Source organism: Grampus griseus (genome assembly GCF_964374135.1).
Source record: "Grampus griseus genome assembly, chromosome: X".
NCBI classification, from domain to species: Eukaryota; Metazoa; Chordata; class Mammalia; order Artiodactyla; family Delphinidae; genus Grampus; species Grampus griseus.
The window spans coordinates 55,082,112-55,092,504 of NC_138999.1; the positions used below are offsets into that span (position 1 = coordinate 55,082,112).

The following is a 10,393-nucleotide window of genomic DNA, read 5'->3' on the forward strand; positions in this document are numbered from 1 at the left end:
TTAAATATTATTCAGCCAGAAAAAGGAATGAAGTACTCGATGAGGACTACAACATGGTTGAAACTTGAAAATATTATGCTAAGTGAAAGAAGCCACACAAAAGGAAAACTATACGATTCCATTTATATGAAATGTTCAGAATAGGCAATTCATAAAGACAGAAAGTAGGCCAGTAATTGCTAGGGGCTGGGGAAAGGAGAGAATAGGAAATAGCTACTTAATGGATATGAGTTTCATTTTGGGGTAAGGAAATGGCTTGGAACTAGATAGTAGTGATGGTTGTACAACTTGGTGAATATGTTAAAAAACAGTGAATTATACACTTTGAAAAGTGAATTTTATGGTATGTGAATTGTTTCAATTTTTTAAAAAACCTAGTTCTTCAGCTTTTTCTTTAATACTGTGAATTACCCTGTATCATTCTAATAGACATTGTTTAATTTATTCCCCAAATTAAAATTTTAAAATGCTACTATGAATATTCTTATATATGCCCTCCAAATGATTTTTTCCCCCCAAATTTATCTAGTAGGTGCTATTTGGGTATATTGATTGGGTTTAACCAGAGGTGTTGACAAGTGGCAAGATGACTAGAATATCTCTTTATTTTGTCTGTCTCTGTCATGTGACTGCTCACTCTGTCCATCCCCCTGTCCTGATCCACTCCCCCACTAAAAAAAATAAACTAGAAAAATAAGAATGCAACCTGACAGGGAAAAGGAGAAGTAATGAGGCTGACATTAATAATAATTCCCACATGAGCTCACTGTGCCTTAAAAATTGATGTTGGATAAGTTTCTCCTGGATGTTAGATACTCAGACTACTGCCAGTGCAGCTGCCTCTGGCCACAGCTTACGATTGCTGCTCTTCTCAACTTGCACATGCCTGTGGGATGAAACATTCTGTCTCTAGGACGGGTGGGCAGAACAAGATGACAGGTCTAAATTAAGAACTCAGGACTTCATGGAAGATATTTGCTTTTCCTGGGCAGTGCAGGAGGTGTGGGATTAAAGAGGATGAGAAAGACAGCAGCTGGTCCATGCCCTGCCCATTCCTCTCCTTGTGAGCCTACCCAGTCACCCACGTGCAGAGGACTGGCAAAAATCAAAGTAGTTGCTCAGTCTGGCCGTGAGAACAGTACTTTCTTTGAAAATCAAGCTTCTAATCTGTGTAGTGCCCTCATCATTTCCAGATGTTTGGCCTATAATTCAGATGTTGCTTTATCATTTGGTGCTGGCTTTCAGCCTTCTCCTTCCTGGCCTGGCCCAGGGATACTCCTATCTCAGCTTTCTCTTGTCCATAATCTGCTTCCAAACTATGAAACATCTTATCTTCCTCCTGTCCAAGTATTTGTGAATTCTGCATTCCTCAGAATGGTAAGTGGTCCCAGGTCCAGCTCTGCCATCAGAAGCATGATCCTCCCCACTTCCAAACTCAAGGTCCCAATCATATCATGAGGATTTGGTCAATCTCTTTGATTAGTGGTTCTCAGTATAGGCTGCACCTTGGGAGCTTCAAAAAAACACTTATACCTGGGTCACATTCCTGAGATTCTGATGTATTTTAAAAATTCACCAGGTGATTCTCATGTGCAGCCAACTTTGAAAATCATTGTTTTAAGGGCTCTTTTTGGCTCTTGTATGTTTCACCTGAATATAAGGTGCAGTCAGAAAAAAGTCTTTCTGTTCCCCCATATTCAGAGGGAACTTGGTGAGGGAGTAACCTGGGGCCTACCCATTTTTTTTCTGGAAATAATAGGTGATAGAGTTAAAAGGGCTGAGGGTGGAATGGTTCTTTTAAAACATGTTAGATCATGTCATTTCCAACCTCAAAATCCATCGATGCCTCTCCACCTCACTCAATAAACTAAAGTCCTTATAACGGTCAATGAGGTTTTAGATGATCTGCTTACCACCCCATCACCTCTTTGACTCCATGATCTACTATTCTTCCTATTATTCCCTTAACTCCAGCCATGCCAACCTCCTTGCTCTTCCTCAAACTAATCAGGAAATGCTTCCACCTTAAGGCCTTAACACTTGCTGTTCCCTTATTCAGGCATGTTTTACCCCAGATAACTACATGGCTACCTTCCTCATCTTCTTCAGTTCTTTGATATAAATTATCTTCTTAGTGAGGTTTCTTGACCACTGTTTCAAAACTGCAAGTTCCCTCCATATTCCCTATCCCTTCTCCTGTTTCATTCTTCTCAGTAGCACTTGTGACCATCTGACACACTTTATCTTATTTACTTCTTTATTGCCTGTTTCTACCCCAACTAGAATGTAAGCACCATGAGATCATGGTCCTGTCGTGGTCACTACTTCATCCCCCATGCTTAGAACAGTGCCTGGCATACAATAGGCACTAAATAAATATTTGTTGGATGAGTGAATGGTAAAAATTTACAAAATAACGGTAACAATCTTCTGAGTGAAAGGTTTCACAGTTTTAAAGGGTTTAATATCAGTTAGCTCAATATGTCCTTCCAGTAACCCTGAGAATAAGCCATGGATTATTATCACCAATTCATAGATTTTAAAAACTGTGACTTAAAGAAAAAAATGCCTCTAAATTTATTTAACTAGCATTAAATAAAGCCAGAACTCACAGGTGATTTAAGACTCATGAGTTTGGCATGCTTTCCAAGGCAGTACTGAACTCTAAAATAGGGAATGGAGGTCCTCCCAGGCTGTCACTTAAATTTACTATTTCATCAGCAATCTTTTAGGTTGGGACAAAGGTATTTTTTGAATACTAATATGTGTTTAAAGAATGGCTAGACAGGGTTTCTGCTCAAGCCCTAGGATACGAGGGCCAGGACAAAGATGGTAGCAGTAGGAACAGGAAGGAAGTGATGGTGGGAGATACAGATCTTACAAAGTAAGTTCACAGGACCTTACAATTACATGGATGTGAGAGCCAAGAGAAAGACATAAGTCAGAGAAGATTCTGAGGGTTTCTTCCTGAGAAACCAGGAGAAACTCAGGGTGCAAAAAGTGTGAAAGGGGAGTTGCTTGTTAGGAAAAAAAGAGACAATGCACTCAGTTTTTCAAACTGTTTTAAGTATGAAAAGTTTGAGGGGACAAAGGACCATGTCAGTTGTGGTGCCTAGCAGGCAATTAAAATATGTAGAACATAGGTTGGGGCTAGAGATAAGTCAAATGCATAAAAATACCAGCTCGTGGATGCACATCAGAATCGTCTGGAGTACTTTAAAACATACCTATTCCCTAGACCAATTAAATAAAATCTTCAGAAGGTAGAGCACCATTGGCCTAGGTAAATCATGGCAGAGGCTTAGATGAGCAAAGAAAAATGCTAAGAACAAAACACTAAGGGACATCCATATGTGAAGCTGGTAGAGGAAGATTAGCCAGCAGTAACCAAGAAGGGGAATCCAGGGAAGAAAGAATAGAACTCAGATGGGACAGTACAGGACAAAGTTTTAAGAAGTAAAAGATGAGCAGCAGTGTCAGCTGTTGGTGCAGGGAGGTGAAGGAGCATCAGGACTGGAAATATATTATTTTGTTGGTATGTGACAAAAATAAATTGTCTTAATATTCAAGTATATCACAATATGTGCATGGAATAGAAATAATTCAGAGACCACAGGTGGTTGTTACAGTTTTTAACAAGCTTCTCTTTCCATTTCCAAAGTGGCTGAAGAAATACAACTGTTAGTGATAGCAACATTTGGTCCAGTAATGTCAGGATTAGTATATCAACAGAGGAGAATGAAGGAAGCTGTGCAAAATTAAGGAAGTCACACCTATTTACCTTGTTCTTTATTCTGGTGTACAGAGCAACAGATAATGGCTCAGCAAGAATAAAGATGCTGGAGTAGAAAAGTAAAGAAAATTTTATTATAAACAATTGTCACTGTACAGATAGAATTAATATCCAGTTGGACAATTTCAATTCAGCCAAAAGCAAATGTTAACCATGTGAGTTAAAATTTTTCTCCTTCAAAACATGTGGAAGCACACACATCCACAACAAAAAAGCACAAATCTAGGAAAGACAAACATAACTTAAAAGACTGTAAATTGAGGCAGAAAAAAAGCTAAAAAATATATAAATATTTAGTTAGTGTCTGGAACTGCTGAAAAAAATTGTTAAAGGGAGGGGAGAAAAGAACTGTGTAGCCAAGAATATGGTGATATAATTAAGACCAGCAATCTTTGGGCTGATTATGAGAGGAAAATATCACTTTAATGATTGCTGAAACAGTCTTCCCAAGTGGGAGCAAAGGTACGGAACTACGCTGGATGATGTTCAAGGGAAAAATGAGATAATGTATGTGAGAGTGCTCTGGAAACTCCAAATTGTGCTACACATGTGAGGGGTTGCTATGAGTGTTGTTTCTATTCCACCCAGAGTTTGGGAGCAAAGGACATTGGAGAGAGGCTACAGGCCAAACAACCAATACCCAAAACCCCTGCTATTGTTCCACAGTGTCCCTAGCCAAAGTGAGTCACATTCATGTACTGACCACCACAAGATACAATGAAATTAGTGGTATCATCAAAAATTAGTTACATCGCCAGCAGTACTAGGTGAGTTTCCACAGAGGATATGCTTTTGACTGAGTTCTCCCAGCTGAAAACTGGATTAATGGTATGATTTCTTTACAGGGCTAGGAGCTGGATAAAACTCAGTCAAGTGCTCTCATTTCTGATTTTTATTAATGTTCTTTGGTCTTGCCCCACATTCTCTCCACCCTGTCCAGTTTACCAACTATCTGGAATAGTTGTATCTCTCTGAAGATGTCAATAAGAACAGTGCCTTTTCTCCCACAGCAATCATGTACACTATCCCTTGGGGATCCCATGTATCCCCCTATCATGTACACTATCCCTTCCTCATAGGCCAGAAATATCCTAAAGAAACAGACATACAAACTGATGAGCATTTGCAAGCACAGCTCAGGGCTACTTATCCTTCCAATCTGAATGGGAGAATCAGTCCATAGAATGAAGCCTGTCTGTACAGGATGAGATATTGATGCCAAAATATTTCTTGCCTTTTATTTTTTAGACTTCCTAAGAAAAAGAAAGGTGGCGGGGTAGTGGGGAAAAGATGAAACTGATACAACAAGAAGCCTATGATTGCATATGTAAATGCACATTCTATAAAACAATGTTCAGAATTGTACAATCTTAGATGGGAGCTTAAAACTCATCTTAGTCCCAGCTTCCTGTTGCCCAATAAAGAAATATCATCCATATCTACTTGAACTCACCTCAAGTAGAGTAACAGACACCTCAGTACTCATACGACAGCACATTTCATTATGGTTTATTTTTTTTCTCCTCTTTGGTAACTGACTAAAACTTCAAACCATCAGATAATTGAAAACATATTCTCATGGAATCCCAAAAGGATTCTTCAAGACAACCTAACCTCATTCCCTTGATGTTCCATATGGGGAGACTGAGGCCCCTCTAGAAGGGATAAAATTTCCCCCAATTCACATAGTTGGTCAGCACAGAGCCAGGACTAGAATCTAAAGTCTCCAAATTTAGGGCCCAGTGCCAAAATTAAAAAACAAAACAAAACAAAACAATACTGACCTTGGAGTAACAAAAATCTGGTTTCTAGTTTTGTTCAGACACTTACTAACTAAATGATCTCTAGCAAGTTTCATTTTCTTTGAGACTATTTGGCTACCTGTACAATTAAGACAAGAGGACCTGGACCTTCCCTAGTTGGGGTGAGGAGTCAGTGGGATTATGGATTTGAAAGTACCTGGCACACAGTGGGAACTTAAGAAATAATTTACAAAGGAACTTGTCACATTCACCCATCCTGTTCCTTTTACAGTGTTTCTGATCACTTTGAAGGTGCCACCATCACCCCACTTTATATAGCTCAAAGCCTCAGAGTCTTATTTGACTTGACAGCATGCTATAAGAGAAATGATGAAAAAGCTGGGCTGTTTGACTTGGGAATGAAAGATGAATGGGGATCTGTTTTATGGTTTTCAGATCTCTGAGGAACTATCATGGAAGAGAATGAGCAGACTTGTCTGAGTGGCCCCAGGGAGAATGACTAGAACCTCTGGAAGCCAAAGGGAGACTGAGTTCAGTTTAACAAAAGGAAGAACTTTTGCAGAGTCAAGGCTTTCTATGAAGGGAATGGACTCTCTCAGAGATCAGTAAGTACACTCCCTTTGAAAGTATTCAGGCAGAGACTAGCAAAGATGTTATAAGGTGAAGTCAATTGGGGTGAAAGAAAATTATGATTCATGAACTTTCTACTATGAATTTTCTACCTACTATGCATCAGATACTGTGCTAGATACTTCACAGGGATTATTTCTTTTAATCCTTCCAACAAAACTATGACATGTCTACTATTCTCCCTTCAGACTGAGTTTTGGAGACGTTCAGTATTTCTCACTGGGGTTACTACTGGTATTATAAGTGAGTGGTGCTCAACATCACTAATCATTAGAGAAATGCAAATCAAAACTACAATGAGGTATCACCTCACACCAGTCAGAATGGCCATCATCAAAAAATCTACAAACAATAAATGCTGGAGAGGGTGTGAAGAAAAGGGAACCCTCTTGCACTGTTGGTGGGAATGTAACTTGATACAGCCACTATGGAGAACAGTATGGAGGTTCCTTAAAAAACTAAAAATAGAACTACCATAAGACACAGAAATCCCACTACTGGGTATATATCCTGAGAAAACCATAATTCAAAAAGAGTCATGTACCACAATGTTCATTGCAGCTCAATTTACAATATCCAGGACATGCAAGCAACCTAAGTGTCTATCGACAGATGAATGAATAAAGAAGATATGGCACATATATACAATGGAATATTACTTAACCATAAAAAGAGACAAAACTGAGTTATTTGTAGTGAGGTGGATGGACCTAGAGTCTGTCATACAGAGTGAAGTAAGTCAGAAAGAGAAAAACAAATACCATATGCTAAGACATATATACGGAATCTAAAAAAAAAGGTTATGAAGAACCTAGGGACAGGACAGGAATAAAGACTCTGACATAGAGAATGAACTTGAGGACATGGAGAGGGGGAAGTGTAAGCTGGGACAAAGTGAGTGAGTGGCATGGACATATATACACTACCAAATGTAAAATAGATAGCTAGTGGGAAGCAGCCACATAGCACAGGGAGATCAGCTCGGTGCTTTGTGACCACCTAGAATGGTGGGATAGGGAGGGTGGGAGGGAGACGCAAGAGGGAGGAGATATGGGGATATATGTAAATGTATAGCTGATTCACTATGTTGTAAAGCAGAAACTAACACACCATTGCAAAGCAATTATACTCCAATACAGATGTTAAAAAAAAAATAAGTGGGTGGGAAGAACAATAGTTTGCTGTCTCAACCTGGTTGGTACTAAATTCAGTAGTACTTCATTCTTTGTGCAAAAAAATCCCACTCTCAACACGTATCTCTAAATGCCCTATGGATATCGTATTGATCCTGGTTGGGAATGATGGATAAATAATATGCTTAGGATCACAGACAGCAGGTAAGTAGCAGACCCAGGACTTGAATAAGCTGTGTTTAACTCAGAAAGTAGATATCCTTTCTATTTGTACCATCCACAGAAATGGATGGAATTGGGATTGGAATACACAACATTTTAAAGTCTAAACCAATCCCAAGAGATAGTGATTCTCTCATATTCCTCTCTTTTCAATCTCATATAATTTATCAACTTCTAAGTTCTGCAGATCCAACTTCTGTGATGTATTGTTAAATTCATTGCCTCCTTTCTACTCCCATAGTCACCACCTCAGTTCAGGGTCTCATTCCCTCTCTGCATCTAGTTTATCTACATCTCATGTTTTCCTATTCCAATTCAGTTAACTCATGTTTACCAGATTATTCTTCCTGAAACAGAGATTTATATTTTTTCTTTAGCTCAGAAACTTTCAATGATTTTCCACAGTGTGACGAATTGAACAGAAAATCTAGCATCCAAAAGTCTTCCACAGTTTTTCATCAATCTACCATGTCAACTTTAACTTTCACTTTCCACGTAATTGTACTCTAAAATCCAGTTCAGCTGGTGTTCTTTTCACATGCTCTGAGTTTCCCTGCCTCCAAACAGTTGTTCCTGTTTTTTTCCTGGCTTGGACTGCCTTCTCTCCTGCCTCCACCTGTTGAAATCCTATCTGTGTTTCATGGCCCATCTTAAATAATAATAATAGTTAACATTTATTGAGTGCTTATTTTGGTCAAGCCACTGTGCTAAGTGTGTGCAAGTATTTCACATGGATTATCTAATTTAATCCTCACAAAAACTTGATAAAATAAGCTCTATTTTTATATCCATTTTAAACTAGATTAAAACAAAATTCAGACAGGGAAAAGTAATTATGCTTGTCCAATGTCACACAAGTTAATAAATGGTAGGATGGGAGTTGAACTCAAGTAGTCTGGCTCTGGAGCCCTGAAAGATGATACAATGTCAAAACACAAACAATCAAAAAACACTTTCTGATTTACTCTGGCTCAACTAGATGTGATCCTTACCTGACAATACCAAAGCGTACTTTAACTGGACCTTTAAAGCTATTTTGTGTTATATTTATTTATTCTTACACCCATGATGAGGTCCCAGTGGGCATAGACTATGTCTTAGGCATCTGTCTGTCTCACACAGTGGTGGCACAGAGTAGGTGCTCAGTGAGTCTGTTATGTTTAATTGAAGGTATGTTGGGGTGAAAGAGGGGACAGGAGAGTTATATAGGGGAAGATGCCCATACTCTCCTGCCTTAGCCACCCTGCAATGGTTTCATACTGGTCAGCACTGCCAACACCTGTCCAAACAAGACCTTGCAGTCTCTGCTTCCCCAGCCTAGTTTCTGGCGGGTCTCTACTTGTCCCCCAGTTCTCACAGCTGCCTCGGCCTTTTGGCCAATGTTTGATGTAAAGCAGGATCAAAATATCACTGCCTTGGGCTCAGTTTCCAGGAGTGAGGGATCAAGTGAAACCCAGCCGGATGGGTGAGACTGAAAGCCCCCAAATAGAGCTTGCAAACTCTTTACACAAGCCCCGACTTGCCCAGGGGCCACGTGGGTAGGCCAGCCACTCAACGTCCCTCGGGATGCTTCACAAATCTGATCCAACTCCTCCCTCCCTCCCCTAAGCTCGTAGCCTCCTTCTCTTTTCTCTTCCTTATCTCCTAACTGGAGATACTCAGGGTGTTTGGGCGGGTCCACACATGTTCCCAGAGGCCATAATGGTCCAGTACAAGCCTACTCCAGGGGAACTGGCTCACCAAGGCCATCAGGGTATTAGCTCAGGTCCATGGCACCCTACACAGCACTCTCTGGATACAGATGGATGGGCAGACAGACAGCCACAGGACACCTTCCCAGGCATTCTGACTTTGTAGCACCTTAGCAGGGTCATCCTAACCTGATCCTGAACTTGCATCTCTAGGCCCCACAGGTCCAAGCCACCTTGCCATGCCAGAGGGTGTTCCCACACTTACCCTGTAAATAAATGTATGGATGGATCTTGCTCCAGTGACGGAATCCCTGGACAAACGTACCTCAGCGCAGGCCAGACATCCCACCAAGCCCCCACTTCTCAGCCGCCAGTCTCCATACTACACTCACAGTAGATGAAATTCGTTACAATCAAAGCTCTGCTCTGACTCATTTCACATCCACATGTAGCAACAACAGCCAGAACCTATTCTCTTTTCCTTTCATGCTACGCCTACTTCTCCGCCCCCATGAAGCAGCTATTGGACCACTTGAGTGTCTAGGTGTGGCTACACAAAGAAGTTTCACCCCTGACAGTGAGAGTGGGGGAGGAGTTGGGGAAGAGTGGGTGAATAGTGACCAAGCCACGCCTTTGGCAAGAACTGAAAAGCTTCAGGGACTGAAGCAGGGAGAGAGGTAATGGAAGCAGGAGAAATTGTGGAGCTGAAGTTAAGATCTGTGGTGTCAAGGGAGGATTGGTGTCTTCATGGCAGAGTGTCACTTCCTCATATAAGCCTCACTAATCAAAGTCCTGCCCTGTCCACTGCACTCTGTTTATTTTCTTACTGGCACTGAATTGTAATCTGTAATAATTATTGATTAAATTCCTTGATTGTTTAATGTCTGTCCTTTCCCTTCCACTAATTGGTAAGCATCATGAGCTAATACTTAATAACTAACACTTATGCAACACTTGCTATCTGCCAGTCACTCTTCTCAATATTTTACATATATTAGCTCATTTAATCCTTATAACTACCCTAGTTTTATTCACAATTTAGAGATAAGAAAACTAAGGCATAGAATGATTGCCCAATTGTCAAACAGCTAGTAAGTGACAGGGCTGGGAAGGAGTCTGGTACACAGGAGAGGAATAAATAAACTAGAGAACCAAGTGTAA

At 40.3% G+C, this 10,393-nt stretch overlaps 1 protein-coding gene across 4 annotated transcripts in view; it reads right to left on the bottom strand.

The window, feature by feature from the left end:
* The window catches only part of EDA2R (ectodysplasin A2 receptor), a 75,559-nt gene extending 65,891 nt beyond the window's left edge, over nt 1-9,668 (bottom strand). For 3 of the 4 annotated variants that reach the window (XM_082681612.1, XM_082681610.1, XM_082681608.1), the window contains exon 1: nt 9,498-9,668. The gene's annotated coding sequence lies outside the window, so the exon portion shown is untranslated. Of the gene's footprint in view, nt 1-3,781; nt 3,840-9,497 lie in introns of all 4 variants that reach the window. The other variant, XM_082681609.1, reaches the window with a different exon arrangement.
* Between the last annotated feature and the right edge of the window lie 725 nt (nt 9,669-10,393).